The sequence below is a fragment of the Melozone crissalis genome, unplaced genomic scaffold, assembly GCF_028551555.1.
Source record: "Melozone crissalis strain CALT ecotype California unplaced genomic scaffold, PUWL_Pcris_2 ptg000029l_1, whole genome shotgun sequence".
NCBI lineage: Eukaryota > Metazoa > Chordata > Aves > Passeriformes > Passerellidae > Melozone > Melozone crissalis.
In genome coordinates this window covers 17183842-17201206 of record NW_026535807.1, presented here as the reverse complement: position 1 = coordinate 17201206, position 17365 = coordinate 17183842, and the positions used below count along the sequence as shown (strand labels likewise).

General features: G+C 37.6%; 1 protein-coding gene across 1 annotated transcript in view; it reads left to right on the top strand.

Moving 5' to 3' along the window:
• Nucleotides 1-17365, top strand: part of CENPP (centromere protein P) — a 112400-nt gene that overhangs the window by 61151 nt on the left and 33884 nt on the right. The window lies entirely within an intron of this gene.

Below are 17365 nucleotides of genomic sequence, written 5' to 3'. Positions count from 1 at the left end.
CTGAAAAAGAGCCTGTTGTGAACATTGTGGTTTAATTAGTATATGAAGGATATAAAAATAATCTTTTAATTATAAATTAACACTATAAAATAACACATAATATTAACTTAAATTCATTAGGCATTAATATAATATGAAATTATTTTAGTTTAGTTCACAAATAATATCATCATTTGCTTCAAGCTTTGAAGTGGAATTTTTGTAGTAAACTTTACCAGAACTTGTAATATGATTTACTTTATTTATTCTCAATGAAAAATTATTTTTAGTGGGATACCTTGGCATATGTGCATTGCTTATAAAATTGGGAAGTAATTGATTAGCAGTGCATAAAATGCACTCAGTGGGATACTTCCTAAACACTCAATATTCCACTACCTAAACACTGTAATTAAACTCTTCCTAGTTTTATCTGAAGTTTTCAGTCCTGAGCTTTTCCCATGTTCCAGTCATTTGTTTGTTATTGCCATAGATAGAAGTTCACCTCTGCATGCAAACACATCTCACAGAGCTATAGAATCCCAGAGCACTTAGGTTTGGAAGGGACCTTAAAGCTCATCTCATTGCACCCCTGCCATGGCAGGGACACCTTCCACCATCCCAGGGTGCTCCCAGCCCTGTCCAGCTCAGCCTTGGGCACTGCCAGGGATCCAGGGGCAGCCACAGCTGCTCTGGCAACCTGTGCCAGGGCCTGCCCACCCTGCCAGGGAAGGATTTCTTCCCAATATCTAGTCTAAACCTATTCCCTGACAGTGTGAAGCCATTCCCCCTGTCCTGTCACTCCAGGCTCTTGTAAAAAGTGTCTCTCTGTCTTTCTTGTTGGCTTATTCAGGCACTGAAAGACCACAATTCAGTCACCCAAAACTTCTCTTTTTCAGTCTGAACAACCCAATTCTCTCTTGATTTCTGTTTGAGGAGGGCTCTTTTCTCTGAGAAGGACTTGCCTATTAGAAATCCATGTCAGCGGAAATCAGTGACTTAATTTACATCCAGAAGAAAAGCTATCTTGTAGTTTTGTGTGTGAATTTTTCAACATAGGTTGGGGCTTTTCTGTTTGTTGGGTTTTTTTTTTCCTTGCTCCTACAGAACAAGGTAGAGAGGAGAATGGAGATGGTAAGAATTGCCACAGATGCAACAAACTCTGAGAAAATGTTGTAGATTCAGCCCTCAGCTTCATGTTGTTTCCCTTCAACTCCCAATTCCAGAAGTCATTTGGAAGCAAAAAATGTTTTCTACAAACCAAGAGGGGCTGCAGGAAATTTTATTGTGCAGGAAATTTTATTGTGCATGTCCTGTTTATAAAAATGTTTCTATTTAGACTATTATAGGCCTCTTTAAGGAAATACTAAAAGGGTGTCAGTTCTTGTTTGATCACCTAATTAAATGCTTGCTGATCTGTTTGGAGGTGAAAAATGCCTTTATGTTGGCATTTTGTCATTGGTCCTCCACTGCAGGAAAAGGAGTGCTCTGCTTTGACTTGGCTTATTCAAAATGAGGTTTTGTTTATACAACTTTTGTCTGTGCAGAGTCATTTTGATGTTTATTAGAGGGGACCCATAACAGCACTAAATGCAAATATCCTGCCTACCTTGCTGCTCCTATATCTGTGTCTGTTTCAGGGAGTTTAAAAAGAAGAAAGCTTACAGTGTTCAGATAACATAAAAAGAATGCAGTGAACTTTTTTCCCCCAAATATATGCCTGAAATCAGAATCACAAAGTACTTTGTATCTTGTAGGTAAACAGCATATAGCTAAATTTTATATTTCCCATAATATGCCCATTCAGGTAGTGTATGTACTTTTACTGATGGTAAAAGATTCTTTCTCTTGAATCTTCACATGTATTTTTCCCATATATTTTCCTTTGTATTCATAGTAATGTTTTCTTGCAATGCTCCTAGAAAGAATTTTGTGGTTGTTCTTGCAATCCCTTACAACGTCTGTCCTTGAAAGACTCTTTGGATATAAACAGTGCTGGGAAGAAGGTGTGGAACCTCTGTTTGTTTTTTTGGAGAGAATTGTTGTCATCTCTGGCTGTACACCTTTACAATATTTGGCCTTTTCAGTCTTCTATTTCAGCTTCAGAAAAAGGCCAAAATCTTCTCTACTTTAGTCATACAATCAGTAAGGAGATGAGGAGCTGGAAGCCTTTCAGACTTTCAAGTTCTCCTTGTTCTTGGACAAGTGCTTTAATGGCTGGGCTGCCACACATGAGCTCTCAGGCTCTCTGTTCTTCCCTGGCAGTTTAGGTCCCAAGTGCCAAAATGCCCTGTGGGCTATCAGGGATGAGACACCATTTCCGTATGTCCCAAGAGGATGTCTTGGGACATGGACTTCCGAAATCTCTGCTGACTTCAATTTGTGAGAGGCACTGGCTGTGTAGTTTTACTGGATCTAAAAGATAAACTTGCATGTATGTTCCTAAAATGTTCTTTTGGATCTGGTGCTAGAAAGTTCTCTTATGAAACAACCTAAAAATCTGCTCCCACACTTGCATCTGCAGCAAATGGATTGCATATTTCCTTCCACATAGCCAAAAATTAGGCTTTCAAAGTATTAAAAGATTGAGGCTGCAATTGGAGTAGTGGCCAATTTGAACTCTTGAAAAACATGTGTTGCTTACAAAGTTCTAGAAAAGTAGTGTTGAAATGTGTCACTGGTGACATATATCAGTTCTGTGAGTTAAATCTATTGAAAACAAGTCCCTTTATGTAAGGAAACCTGAGTTGGGATTTTTTTCATTTTAAATAAACAAGTCCTTGCTTCATCTTCTCATCTTGCCCTTAAGAACTCATTATTGGCTTTGTAGTTAGGAATGATCATCAAGGTTTGCATAGGCCAAAGAAATGCCAAGGAATGGATCCTAAAGAACTGAGTTTTATGAAGGTGTGGGAATGGTTCTTCCCTGCCTGAGGTTTTGAGCTTCCCAGTAAATAGATGCTGCTATGACTAAAAATGCTCTGACTCTTCAGTGCTTCTCAGAGAACTTATACAAACTTTTTGCATGCTTAAATCTCAAGAATAAGAGAATTAAAAGAAAGCCTAAAATCTGAGATCCAAGTGATCTTTCTGAAAATACTGTCATGAAGATTTTATAAAACACTGTTTCAGAAGGTGTAGGTGCAGCTGTGCTCGTGGTCCTCTGCTGCCACTTGAGCCTGGCTGTGCTCCTTGCCAGCTCTCTGGTACCAGCTCTTCCTTCAGGCTGTTCAGTGAGCTGGTTGAACTCACCACACCAGCACAAAACTAATGTGAACAACAAAAAACTCCATCATATTCTTTTCAAATGAAGAAACTGAGTCAGTTTGGAGTACAAGAACCAGCACAAAAGAATGGGTGGAACAGCCTTGTTGACAGGGCTGGAACATGAAATGGAAAGAGAAGGAAGGAGGAGCAATGGGGGAGCCATTCCTGACATATTCAAGCTGTTAGGCAGACTAAGTGCTCTGTTAAATAATCCCTGAGCAGCTGGTTGTCACTTGGACAAAGCCTGGCTTTGTCCATTCTTGTTTTCACAGACAGAACATTGAGAATGAGTTTGACAAGGACTGTGGTGAATTCAAGCTCCATTGTTCCTTTGTTATGTCAATCCTTCTTATCCTTGAGCACAAAAAGCTTTTGAGCATGTTCTCCCTGGAACATGAGCCACCCCAAGGTGAGGTGACTGAATGTGGAGAGTGCACTTCACATGGAGAGATGCTATATGATCCTTTTCTGAGGTGTGTAACTCCAAAAATCATTACACTGGTTGTTTGGGACACACTTGTCCTCACTAATGTGGTCATCTATACCCAAACTACACATGGAACACAGACACTTTTTATGCTACTAATTATAATTTATAAATTGTTACATACTGGTGATGTCACAGTATAATTTAAGATGATTAAAAGCCTTAAGGTTTTATGTGGGAAATTCCCATATTTCTGTGATGTGAAAATTCCAAACATGAGTTATGGGAAGAAAATCCCTTTCAGTGAGAACAGAAGTTGTGTTGTTAGCGTGGGAAGAGGGCATAAAGAGACCCAACAACAAATAACTCTAAATTACTTGGCAGCTGCAAACCAGTCCAGCAATGTGGACTTTGCTGTCTTATCAGTTATGATACTGAAGGAGTTAATACATGAAGTTTTTAAATCTTAAAAAGACTCTAAACTATATTTAGAAATCGCTCCTGTTATCGAGGTACAGAGACAAATTTCCCATGGCATTATTTCTAAAAAGGAAATGCTTAAATGACCCAGTGGTGGTCTTTGCAGAGGCAAAGAAAAGCCCCTGTGTTCATTAATAACACAAATCATTGCTCTGTGCACAGATTTTGTCCAAAGAAAGGCAAGACCATAACTGTTTTGAAATCTATATTTAAAAATAGTTCTGGTTCTATTAGTCATTGTCCCAATCCAGAAATAAAAGGAGTTTATGTTTAACTCTTTATCTACTCCATTGATTTACTTAAATTGCTGAAGAAAAACAGGAGGAAAGATTTTTGTTAGTAAGATTACTGCAGAAATGTCTGTTGACAGAAATAGTCCAATACTGAAGTTGAGCAGTAATAATTAAGAGGATGTTTATAAAATAAGTTGTGTTTATAGAGTATTTACTTTTTATGGAGAGCTGCTTGACTCTTGTTACTGAATGATCCATGAGGATTTTTAGCTTGTAGTTCATCTACAGTTCATTCTTTCCTGGGTTGTTTTTAATTACTTTGCTGATATGTACTTAAGAACCCCCACCAACTTGAATACCAAATTACAGAAAGTTGACACTGAGTGATTACTGTAGAGTTGTTGTTGTTGTTGTTGTAGAGTAGATTTTCATACATGGCTATAACTGAGAAAAAGTGTTATTGTCAACTGTAACATTTTTCTGACAAGTCTTTGACAGCTAAATAATTCACTATAGCTCTATTTGTTTTTTCAGCTCACATGTAGTAAACACACAAGTATTTCAGCAAGTAAATTTTCAAATGTTCCATTTAAAAAATGGTATTTCTAATTCTAAATTAGCTGATATTACTAATCTGCATATAGTGACTGCCAACCTTAACTCTCTGCTGCTGTTCATATAGAATAGGTATTCAAACTGGACATACCTTGCAGGTTTGGAAGTTCTTCCAGAAGCACTGGGATAATCCACCTAAGGTCCTTATGTCCAGTTATTTCATATTACCAAAAAACAGGGAAAAAGGAAGCTAGAGTGAGTTCTGTGAAATGCAAAGCATATAGAAAGAAAAAGTCCACTTCCAAGCTTCTTGATCCTTCTGGCACCGTGGGTGATACCAGAGTAAAGTGCTGCTTCAGATTAGCCCATCTTAGTACTGCAGAATGATATTGAGGCGACTTGTTACCACTCATATGTTTTTCATCACTGCCTGTATTAGAGCCAAAACTTCTGGCTTAACTCTAGACGTCTAGTGGAAGACTTTGTAAAACCTGTAGTTTAATAATAGTTGACATCAGGCCATTGGAAGTACAGTGAGGTCCATTTCAGGTCATTCCTGCTGTGGAATCTCACTTATTTATGATTTCACTAGCCATTATTCTTTTAAAAGTGTGACTTGAGTAAAGCTATAAAACTTCAGCCAGTGGCAGTGTAAACCAGTAGCCTGCAGTGACCTGCAGGCTGCCAAACCTTTCTAAAGTTAGAAAATTAGGATTTTATTGTGTAGCTGTGTATAAATTTTAGCTCTGCTCTCAGGGGCAGCAATCTGGCTGGGGACAAGGGTTCAAGAATGTAAACTGATCTAAAGATTTTTATCAATATAGCTAATTTCTGTCTCCTATGTGTGGGAAAGAAGGCATATCTAGTAATGAAAATAGAGACAAGATTTGCAGTATTCTGTGATTGAAGTTGAGGGTTTAAAATGAAGTCTTTGACAATGTGCCCTGTTATAAAGTTTGTACTGACGAGCCCATCACAATATTTAGAAACTGGGTTATTCTTTGTTTACCTGTCATAGGCCTCTGTTTATGTAAACTTCAAAAATGTTTAATTAATGGAGTTTACCTAAAGCAAGCTTCATAGTCAGGGAAGCACTTTGTGTCTTTAAATTTCCAGTACATTATACCCAGTTCTGTGCACATCTGACTTCATCTGTTTCTTTAATTAGCTGCATTCTATGTTAAAAGTCTCATCTTGCTTTGGGAAAAAAAAAAGCCTGGAAATTTTACTTGGGATATTTTTTTTATTATACATGTAATGTGCTGCTTGCAAAATGCCTGTATGTTGCATAATAGCTATTTTGTCTACTGTTACTTTCTTAGGGAAAAAAAAGATTCTGTGCCAAAACTTAAAACTTTGGTGCTGTGATATCAACCAAGACAAGACTTGTGTTACCTGCAGCCCTGCTTTTGATGTGTTCCAGTTTCAGTAGCACAGATGGATCATGATAAAGTGTCTCCCTATCACTTTTCCCAAGGAATAAAATTACAATTTCAAAAGCAATCACGTTCCCACAGAAAAATCTGAAGGGTGATCTTAAGCTTTTTTCAAATCTCAAATTGCATATATCTGCATTCTCTTGCCTGCTTGTAGAAACCAAAGCTTCCTAAGCAAACACTCCCCTGTGTTTTCAATAGCTTGGTTTGGATGAGTTTACTTGAGGAAATTAGTATTAAATTGCTGTTTTAAAAAACCCTCCAACATTTTCTTGGCTGTTCAAAAGAGGAGAGCAGGGCCTGAGGGTTGTGATATAAATGTACTGGTTTCTTTTTTCACTTCATCCAGTAGCAAAGTGTTGAATCAGCAGTTTCAACTCACCCTGGTTTTGCAGCAAACTATTTTTGAGGTTTAGTAACATCTCAATTTTGGATGAATGCTCAAGGGTTTTATTATTATTTTCTCTTTTTAGTTGCTTCTAGTGGTAGGAGCACATTCCTCTGTGTATAAAGTTTGTCCTAGCCAGTTACATAATAAAGGTGACACACAAAGTGGTAGTATCTGGAAAAAAATATAACAGTCTTACCTTAAAGTGGATTATCCATCAATTTTGTCCAGTATATAGTATTAGTAGAGCAGAAATAAATATAGCTCACATGCTGTTCTTGTAATGCAACTGTTTAATATCTCAAGACATGGACCCAGTATTTTGGTGTGAATATAATTGCAATGTAGGATAAAATGCCCAGAAATCACCTTCTCAGGTCTCTTGACTACACAATTCTCAATTTTAGATGTTACTCTTGACAGCAGGACTTAAAACTTAACCAGTGGTTCTCAATCCATTTTATGAGCCTGTTCATTTAAACATTTGCAGCACATTTTCAATGTCTTGGGTTTTTAATGCATGTTGTTGGGGGCTTAATGAAGAGAGATACTTAAACGAGTAGTCTGAGGGTATTTTCTTTGCAAGCAAATGTTGGTATGTTTTCCAAAGAAAGATTATGTGTTTAAATAACTAATAGATTATATAAGGTCAGACTGTTTGCTCAGAACTTTTCAGCGATTTCTTTTTCCACCAATGAGACAATTGGTTGAAAATTAGAATTCTGTTTTGCCCTAAAATACTTATGTAACGTTTATGAGTAATGGGGATTGATTTTTGAGCAAAGAATAGAAGTACATCCAACACATATGTGGTTCAGAATACTGTCTCACGATGGTGAAATATGCAGATGAAAAAGAATTTGGATGGTGTTTTCTATTTGAAATTATCTCATCAGTGATACAAACTGCTACCTTTCATTTCTTTTTGAAAATGGCTGTATTTTGTATTACTTGATATGTCTGAGAGAGCAAACATATGCTGCCACATGTGGTTAATGCTTCCATTGCAATCTGTTTTAAGCCAGTCCTGTATACATTTGTTATCCTAAAGCAAACTAAGTACTTTTTCATTTTCTAGCACTGTTTATAAATGTGGTTTACATAATGTGATGAATCTAACATCAACTGCACAAAGCTGCCTTGGAGCCTGCCCATCACATTTTAATAACATGACATATTCATTTTGTGCTCACAACCGCTCCATGTGCGGTGTGGTCACATATTTTGGTTTTAGCTAAATTCTGGCTCCTCTCAGGCTGGACTACACCATTTACCCAGCTGAGTATACAAAATCTGCCCTTCAGCTTCTTGTAGTTCAGTTTGATTCTTCAGTATCTATATATAAATATATTAAAAATCTTTTTATAAGCATCACACATGATGATAAAACAACTTCTGCTTGTTAATAGTTTTTAGCATGTTTTTGGCAGCTGACTTAAAAACTACATCAAAAATACAGTTTCCTTTGCAGTAAAAGTCCTCAGTCCCTGATGTTTTGTTTGTTAGCAACACAGCAATATTGCAGGGCGGGTCATAGCTTGCAATATTGAGAGCTTGTGTACAAAAAGTGCCGTAAAGTCACGTGTACGTGTCTGTACATCCATGGGGCTGTCAGGCTCCTCATGGCTTTTCTGGATGCAAGGATGTGCTGACCTGGAATGACTGGAAAGGCAAAACATCACCTGAAGGGTTTTTCACCTTGCAGAGAGTTTCTGTTGCCTCTGGAGCATCACTTAACTTTGTTCTGTCTCAGGCTACAGATTAATACAAATCCCTCAGTGTGGGAATGCCAATTTCAGAAGCTCCCACCTGTCTTATTTCCACCTTGATGCTCTTCTTCTTGGTCCTGTGGAAAGGTTTATGCACAAAACTGGATCAGGAAACTGCTTTGTCTGATCACTGAAGGTCTTGAAATGAGTTTGGGTCAGTACATGTCAGTTGTGCTTGTGATGCTGCTCACAGGTGTGGATAATGTGACATGGCATTTTTATGGAATATGGGTATTTATCTGCCTTAGAGACATTGAAAACAGCAGACATTCTTTCACGGAAAATCAAACAGTAGTTAAAATGAAAAACTCTGCAACCAGTGCCAAACCACTGAATCACTCCAACAATAAGTTCTAAAGGAAAATTTTCTGTTCCGGAATACAAGCTGGATTGAGAGCAACATTTCCTCACAGGCTATCGAGCATTTACTCTGCCAGAGTTCAAAAATGCCTTAAACCCCAAATCTTGATCACCTGCAAATGCTCAATTTCCCCCATTTTCCCTTAGGTTTTACCAAAGAGGATGGATGATATGGAATGTAAATGATTTCATGTTCTTAGACAGGCTTTGGGTAGATTCCTGTTGTTCAGACCATAAAAGCAATACTTAAAATGGGGACTGTCATCAAGTTCCAGTGAGTTGTTAGTTTTAAGAAAAAATAAATGTTATCATCTAATCCAGAAAAAAAATTTAATTTAAAGCGTGTTAGAGTGAAAAGAGAATATAGTTTAATTTGGAAGTAGTTTTTCTGAACTTTACTTATCAACAAAAGTAATTTATATTAATTAAAAATCCAAAGGCCCAAAAGTAGATGACTTTGATTCAGTTTGTGATTGACTGCTAGAAGTGGAAGCAGTGAATATCACATTCCTGAGACAGTAATTAACTACAATTTGCACTTCCTTGTCTAATGAAGAGCCCAGGTCTGTAAATGTTTGCATGTACTTTGAGCACATCTGTTTTGTAGATGGAAAGAGTAACAAGGTCTCTAGGAATGTCTCCAAACTCAATTTGTTTGCAAGTTTCGAAGCACACAATTTTTCACTTTGGAATAGCAGAAATGCAAGCATTTCTGTAGTTTCTGATCATTAGTATCATTACTAATAATAAGGAAGGTACACTCTGATTCAAGAAGTGATTTCCCTGTCCCATTAATTAGCTCAGCCTGTGTTCAGATGTGTGTTTTCATCCGTGGGAATTTTCTGGGAGGGCTTCATTTGTTTCTCATCAACACAAAACAGTAAATCTGTCATGCAGGGTTGGGTCTAGTTCTAAATACTCCCAAGAAATTGGGAGCCTTCTGAAAAAGTCTGATTTACTTTTAGCTAATGACTGCTGCTGGTGCAGTTTTAGTATTACTTTCTCATGATTATGCTACTTTTAAATTGTAGGTAACATGTAATATTAGGTTCCAATGGGCATTTTTTAAAAGGCAATTAAATTTGCTTTAATAATTTCTATACCATAAAGTGTTTTGTTGATTTTTAGCATTCATATTTTCCTCTTCCATCTGTAGGGGAAAATCACTAATAAGTCCTATCACTATATTTTTTTAATGAAAAGATGAAAAAATAGGAAGATAAAGACTCCTAAATTAAGCCAAAAGACCATGTAGAAACGAGTAGTGTTGTCAGACAGATGTCCTAATACACAATTTCCAAAGGTATTTGTTTGCAAATACAGGAGTGAGTTAGTTAAGAAGCTTGGTTCCCTGGGTGGGTTTGCACTGCTTTTTGTCAGAGACAGAAATCCACTGGATGACAGAAGCTCCTTTTACCACTCAGTGGAAATATTTATGTAAATTGAAAGAAAACATATGTCATAATTGCATATTAGCTTGTGGTATGGAAAAAGAGCTCTTTTTGTAGAGCAATTTGTAAACTAGACAGTATTATTTTCTTCTTGAACAGTTGTGTTCTACAAAGGATGATTTCCATTTGATTTTACCACAGCAGAACAAAGGAGCCTTGACTTTAGAAAGTAACATTTTAATGAATAACTTTTATTTTGTTTAACAGGCAATTTCATAGAATCATAGAATGGTTTGGGCTTGAAAGCATCTTAAAAATTATCTAGTTCCAACCTCCTGCCATGGGCATTTCTCAGCATTGAATTCATACTGTGACTATACTTTTGCTTCATGGTTGTTAGAATTTCTATTTTTTCCAATTCATGCATAATGTGTGCATCTCCTCACATAAAACCAGAGGATGTTCTTTGCTCATGTTGGAAAGAATTAAATTCAGCTAAAATAGGAATTAATCACTGCTTCTGTCATTTAAGGTTTTACCAGAGGCTCTCAAAATAGCCTTCAAAATAAATACAGAATACAGGCAATGCAGATTAATTTGAACCCATATGTTGTCAAGAAAGAGAATAATTATTTGATCTTTCCAATGTTAAAACTAGACCAACACTAAAGAAATCAGTGGGTGGCAGGTTCAAAATAGAAGGAAATGCTTCATGAAACATTTATAGTTCAGCTGAAATGTGCAAGAAAGTGAAGTGGATTTTAATGTTTCATATAGACCCAAAAAATAATTGGTCTAATTGAAAGAGGAAAAGTCTTGCTTCCTGAGTTCTTTGTAATGAGAGCCAAAGCGAGCTGGAAAAGGGAGAGTTTTCCCTGGAAGACTTGTAGGGAATAACCTGAGTAAGTCCAGAGCCATCCTGCATTAGAGGGAAGCCATAGATGTTTATATAGAACTGTCAGTGAAAAGGGGGTGAGAACCACAAAATGTTCTCAAGGGCTGTTCCCTGTCAGTTTTTAGGAACAGAATTTGTGAGGCCAGAGGATGAGAGGTATGCACAGCCAGCTTTCAGGGGTTTGGAGAAATTGCTGTGAAAAAACTAAGTGTGTTTTAATCCTTTTTCCTAATTTTAATCCTTTAAAAATACCATTACATAACTCACTTAGAAGATTCTTGTCTTTGTTGATAGTGTTGTTGAAGATCTAATATTTCCACAGCTGTGTTCAGTATTACTCCTTTGAGAAAAATATCTGTCTTGTGGAAAAAATAAGTCAGCTTTTATGCATTATTATCATATGAAAAATTCTCACAGAGAAACATAGACTTGTTTCAGTAATATTGCATGGAGAACCTACAGATTTCTGTGTATATATTCATAATACTGCATACTTGGAATGAAAGTTATTTTCACTGAAGTAACAGAACTGCTTCAAAGTCCATTGTAGGAAACAATGTTTTATGAGCTGGTCTGAATAACTCACTTTATCAAAGTTACATTAATATAAATAACAGCTTAAAACAGAAGTAATGAATCAAAATTTTGCATTCAGTAGCTGTGTGGAAATCTGCATCCTGCACAAAGAATTAAACACCAAACAAATGGAAATTCTACCAAACTACAGTAATTGTTTACTCAGTGGCTGTAGGAAGTTCCTTACATAACAGACTATTAGGGAAGAAATTACAAGGTAAATGGTTTTTAAGATGAACCTTTTAAATAATCCAACTCTGAATGCTTTAATTTACTTTAATCCTTAAATCCTTGGGGGAAAAGACTATTTATTGAATGGAGCCAGGATGGCTCAAGCAGACTGGAAGGATATTGTTGGGGGGATTCTCTCAACTCTTGAGTATTTGTTCACTTGTAGAGTCTACAGGGAATGTTTGTTTGGCAAAGCCACAGGAATGGACATGGAGCCCTGGGCAGGGACGTCACTGCCTTTATGGGAGAGTGAAGAGCACAGCCTCTGTACCTCCCAAACACCAGGTGATTTTTGAGTCCAGCCTAAGGTTGTTGGACCTTATCATAAATAATCAGGCATTCCCCCCAACTGCCTTGCTCCTAATAGCCAGAATAGCTCTGCATAATTTATGCTCTTGTAGAAAAGAAAGGTTTATGAAGGAAGCTGCAGTCTGGGGAAGAGACATTGTTCCTTTTTCTTGACATTAACATGGTCTTCAAATTAATTGCAATGCACAACATTTCCCCAGCTGAAAAAATTGCAGTTTCTGAATACAGAGCTTTGAAGTCACTGCCCCAGATAAACCTTATTACCCATAGAACTCCCAAATAAAAATAAGTGAAAATTGCTGATTTTAGTCACCGGGACAGTTGATTTTGGGGGTAGCCCTCTGGATTCTCACAGAGAAGCATCCATGAAGGACAGACCTGTGGGAAATACAGCTCAAACTCTGCTGCTGGTTTTAGTTGAGGGGCTGAAATGGGATGGTTTGTGTGAGCTTATTCAACAATGTTCAGCTAATGAGCTGTGGCAAGAGGTGAAGTTGCCCTCAGCCTTCAGCCCATCTATCTCTCTGTTCAAATGAGATTCCCCTTTATATCCTGTACTATTATTAGTATTTTTTTATTGTTGTTGTTGTTATTCCCCTTATTATCCTGTATTACCCTGCCACACCCCACTGTGGGAATTTTTACCAGACGTGACTGCAGAGCAGAGGCAGTCTCATGTGCTGCTCCAAGGAACTCCAGAGCAATGACCAGTTTGTGTGTTGGGAAACTTTATTAACTGTTCACAGGCTGATAAAGTCAGGGAATACTTATGGAAATTGGAGGATTCTGTGCAGCAGCAGTTAGGCAGGATGAGGCTGGGCTCTATTGGAAATGCATAAGCAGAACTGTCCTGGCCCAGGTCAGAGCCCAGCTAGGCCAGTCCCCAGCTTGGACAGTGGCATTTCTACTGAGAAAGGGCATTGCTCTTTCTGGGCTTCCTTTGCTTCCATTTTCCTTGAAGCAAAGTAAAGCTGTGATTTTGGGACAGATGTTTCATTCAGAGATTCACCCTGAGGTAGTTTGGCTTTTTTCTGCCGTTCCCAAGGGAGTGGCTGGAGCTGTGTGAGGGGAGGTTCAGGCTGCTATCAGGAAGGTTCAGGTTCAGGAAGGTTCAGGTATCAGGAATGTGGATGCTGGGCACTGCCCAGGCTCCCCAAGAAAAGGGCACTGCCCCAAGGCTGCCAGAGCTCCAGGAATGTCTGGACAACACACCCAGGCACAGGGTGGGATTGTTGGGTGTCTGTGCAGGGGTTGGATTAAGGATCCCAATGGATCCCTTCCAACTCAAAATATTCTGGGATCCTTTTAAAACTGATCAAACATTATCCAGTTGAGAGAAGCACATTTACTGAGTGAAAAAGTTGACAAAATAGCGATAGTAAATCTATTGGTTTACTTTTGCTTTATTAACTGGAGTATTTCATATCATAAAAGGGATGATAATTTATTGTTAATTGGTTTCTGGTGTGGTCAACATGTTCTATGCAGTACTCAAGTCTCTAAGTTCTTTCAGAGACACACAATGGTGCAGAATATGTTCTTAAAGGTAATTTAGTGACCCAGTAACTCTTGCATCATGTAGAATGGAAGATTTTTATAAAGAGTTCTGCTTGATGTTCTCTCTTCACTTCTTAAATTGAAAATAACAGAGTAGTGCTGTGTCTTTATGGGTCTCTCCTGATGGAATTTTAATGTAGAACAGGGTGTCTGTTAGCAAGGAACATTGCATCTGTAATGAGACTTTGTAACCTGGTTATTGGGAACATTAAACACCATATTTCCATTGAATTTCATTATAGCAGTTGTAACAAAATTGTTCAAATTGTACTTGCAGGCATTTGAACATAGCTTCTTGGTACCTGAATTGGTGTAAAACTTAGAAGTAGGATGTTAATTTATTGGGAAAATAAAAAGCTAGGTTCATTTTGATCATATGATTGTTTCTTAATGTGGAAAAGGAGATCTGTTTAATACATTTTAGAGGCTTTTAAGTGACGTCTTCGCTACTTTTAGATGGAAAAAGTGTTCCAACATTTTTCCACAATACTTTGGGACCTTGAGACTGAACAGCAGTTGTTGACATCTTTAAATCAGAGCTCTTATTTCACATGTCTGCTGTTTTTTCCCCATTTAAAATGGTCTTCAGTCTGCCAAGAGAAGTAAAATTAAAGCCTTGAAATAGAGTTTGGGATTCAATGGTAACTAACTGTAAGAGAGGGGTCATGTTACTAAAGATGCAATAAAAGCAGGGATCTCTTTTGTTCATTAGGAAACAGAGATGTGTGTCTGCTGAGCAAGTCCAACATGTTATTATAAATCTTTTTACATGGATGTTTGTACCTTTTTCACTTTACAAGAAGACAGTGAGGCTGTTATTCAGGGCTTCTTCCAGATGAGGGTTGGTTACACAGTTCACTAAGCCTTTAAATGCTTCCTGCAGCCAAAACCAGCTTTAAAGGAAATCTCTGTAAAAATATTCACTATTTCCAGAGGGTTGGCTTCACCTCTGTGGTTGGGATGTTCTACAAGGTGGCCATGGTGTGGTTCTGACCCCTTGGAGCACTGATTTGACCTGAGGTTTGGTCTTCCAAAACCTCATCCACGACTTCAGCAAGGAGAGGTGGTGTAGAAATTTTATCAGATGTTGGTGCCTCAAGTTCTTTGTTGTTTTGACATTGGTTGGTTGGGTAACCCCTCACTCCTTGGGGTTACACTTCCAACTGAGGAGAGGTTTTGAAGCTTCCAGAGGAACCTTCCAGAACACAAGAAATTGCATTGGTCTGCAAACCCACAGTCAGCAGAATTCTTCTCTGCAAACTGCTTCATGCAGAAAGTTATCAGGAATATTGTGTGAAATTATTTTGGTAGCATTTACTCATAATTTTACTATTTTTCTGCCTGTAGACTTGTCTGAAAATTGTATACATTGGAATATAAACATAGTACTTAAATGAGAAAATGTTTTCTCAGGGGAGTTTCCACCAGTTAAGGCTGGTATTACCACATGACACAGATGATAAACTGTTTATTTTCTTGCTGTGATGTAACTGTTTATAAAGCTGTGACTTGAAAGAGCTTTAAAGTTCATTGATTTCTTTCAGTAAAAGCAAATTTTTGGTAGAAAAATGTTAACATTCTGTTTCCTAGTTCTGATAGGTATTTTCTTTTAGTGTTCTGAGGGGTTTTGCAGTAGTGCAAGCATGATGGATATTTCAGAATCAAAATTCAGAAATTACATCAACCACTCTCTGTAGTGTTACTGTAAGAGTGAATTAACTGAGTGAAATTCACTTTGTCACAGGCAAATAGAAAGCAAGTGGTCTCACAGCAATTCTTTTTTGGGGCAGAGTTGAGTGATTTGTAGCTTTGTAATGGAGGGTTCTCTATTAAATTGAAAGTGGAGAAGATTAGATAGAGTGAACTCAACATTTTTGGGGTCTCAGAGATTCTAATAGCATCAACACATGGGCATTAATAATGAAAATCTCATTTTGGGAGATATTTGATGCCTTTATTTTTCTGAGGCTTTTTGTGTGGTTTTTGTACAGTTTTTTTCCTAAGAAAGCTCTTTTACCTTGCTTAGAGTAAACATTACCTCTAATTGTTCCTTCAAATTCAGAAATCTACCCAAGCTTCCATGGAAACAACATTATTTTTTTGGAGACCTCCACAGTTTTTATCATACCAGAAGTGCCTGTGCCTGGTCAGGCATATCCTCCAAGTTCCATCATCATTTACTCACTAAAAACAACCTCTATACCTTTTGTATTAATTTGGTGATAACCACAGGATGTATTCTGCTCTGTTTCAATTTATAATGAGATTTAGCAAGTCTTGTCAAAATTCTGATGTGAGATACTCGAGTCAACAATGCAAGTCAGAACTTAGAAATCTAATAGAGGAATTCTAAACTCCGAAAAATCCTCTTAGGCCACAAAGCACTGTGGTTCTGGAATTGCTATGGCTATTGAATCCTAACCTGTCCTTACTGACTGTAAAATATCTTTCCCTCTTGTAGTTTCAACATTCACACCTTGTATTCAGATCTCTGGTTGGGTTACTGAAAACTTCATATTCAGGGTTTTGCTGTACTATAAGCAGTTTCCTCTCTGAAATATTTCTAAAATTCTGATGGGGCATCTCTGCAGTCTTAGAAAGTTGCAGCTGTTTAACTCTTGAATTTATCTGTGAGTAGAAGTCATCTGTGTGTGCAGAACAGGAGAAATGAGAATGCTGCTGTGCATCCCCCAGATCCCATTGCCTAGCAGAAATGTTACTGGCTTGGCTTAGCAGGATCTCCCTCAAAGCAACTCTCATCAGGGACTTGCTGTGAAAGCTCTCACAGTATTTATTTTTTATATATATAATATATACACTATTTAATAAGATTTCTGAGTCTGATAACACTTAGCAAAACTATTATTCCACTCTCAATCCAATGGCCTTCTCAAAGTATATTCACTTCCAATGTAAACCTACAAAAATTAATTATTTGCTCAAATATATTTTAGAGAATAAACTAACTACAGTGGTTTTATGTTGAGCTGTCCTTGCATACTTTTATCATACTGGTGGCCAAAGATTCCAGACTTGTTCCCATGTTTATCTTGACCAAGAATTCTCAGGTCACTGTGTCCTGGAGTCACAAGGTGTAAAATGGTGACAATCCCATTTACTTGGTTTATAAAATTCTTTCAAGCTCTGTTTAGAAGTGATGAGAGTTTTATAGTGAAGCCCATTCCACTTCCAATAAAATTGGTAATTTTGAAGAGTGGATTTGAGCTGCTTCCATCTGACATAGGGAAATGTTGTGCAAGTGTAATTACTGTGTATTTCTGAAGTGAGCACCCATGCATTTGTTGTGTCCTTCATCCCTTGGCTTCTTTCTCCTGCTTGTTCTTCTTCCTCTGCTACTCTTGTGCTCCACTTTGAGAACATTTTTCCTTCATTCTCTGTCTCACTAATGGGGCTTTATTTTGGTGCTGTAACTTCACTTTAGGTCATGTCCCACTACTGAGAGCTTCTCATAGGAACAACTTCCACAGAGTGATGTCAGGCAAGCTTGGTCC